We start from the raw sequence: 1240 nt of genomic DNA, 5'->3' as shown, positions 1-1240 counted from the left end.
ACCTCAACCTTACCGACGAACCTAAATTCTAGAATAATGAGCAAAGGAGAAACCAGTAAAATCCCATAAAATTCTGTGCACGGGAGTCCGGACGAAGACGCAGGACGCGTAAGTATATTGCGAATTTGTTTGCGGGTTTGCCGTTCGGGCGGGATTGGGTTTCCTGGAATATAACGGGTGAGAGGTTCGATATACTGAACCAAGCGAGTGTGGACTCTTAAGTACTGCGTTTCCCATCTCCCGCGAGGGACTGGGCCAGGAACAAGGGGAGCGAGCGAGTGTGTGTTTGTGGATATTCCAGAAGATGGGGGCGAAGGGCAGCAAGCCTTCGACTCCCATGGGAAGGGTACCCACTGTACCTAAGAATACCCCTCTGGCATATATCTTAGACAATTGGAGATATTTCCCTGGAACCCTAGGGAAAGATAAGCAGAAAATGATAGAATATTGTACTAAGATATGGGGAGGGAAGAAGATTTCTAAAAATGTCTTTTGGCCAGTCTATGGGTCAGAAGAAGATTGGGTAAGACAGCAATTAAACCTCTGGGTTAATAATAAAAAACCCCTTAACCTGGAGGAGAGTCAGTATACGGAAGTGTGGCTAGAAAGACTGGGAGCTAGACTTTACCCACTGAATGAAGTAAAAACTAAACAAAAGAAAAATAAGGAAGAATTAGATGAAACCCTTCTAACCCCCCCTCCTTACATTCCTTCTCCTGCTCCCGCAGCCCCTCCAGAGGTCCCCAGAGCGCCTACCCCCCCACCAGAGTCGGAACAAGGGTCTCCCCCTCCTCCTAGACGCGTGACTAGAAGTCAAAAAGGGGCAGCTCAGATGTATCCTCTGAGGGAAATGCCCATGGGGGGACCTCAACCTGTGATTGGATATATTTCTGTACCCCTAAACTCGGCTGACCTACGAGATTTTAAAAGAAACGAGATGGGAAACTTAATTGAGGACCCACTCGGAGTGGCAGAAAGATTAGATCAATTTTTGGGACCAAACCTTTATACTTGGGATGAGATGCAATCTATCCTTGGTCAGTTATTTACTACCGAGGAAAGAGATATGATTAGACGAGCAGGAATGAGACTGTGGGATGCTCAGCATGCCCAGGGACCCCAAGCAGATATTAAATGGCCACTCCAAAGACCTAATTGGGATAATCAGGATCCGGTGCATAGAACTCATATGCAGGACCTGAGAACTATAGTAATTCAGGGGATTAGAGAAGCAGTACCC

This window comes from Athene cunicularia (genome assembly GCF_003259725.1).
Source record: "Athene cunicularia isolate RWA chromosome 1 unlocalized genomic scaffold, athCun1 chr1_part2, whole genome shotgun sequence".
In the NCBI taxonomy this organism is placed as follows: Eukaryota; Metazoa; Chordata; class Aves; order Strigiformes; family Strigidae; genus Athene; species Athene cunicularia.
The sequence above is the reverse complement of the archived record's forward strand: the minus strand, read 5'-3'. Positions refer to the sequence as shown.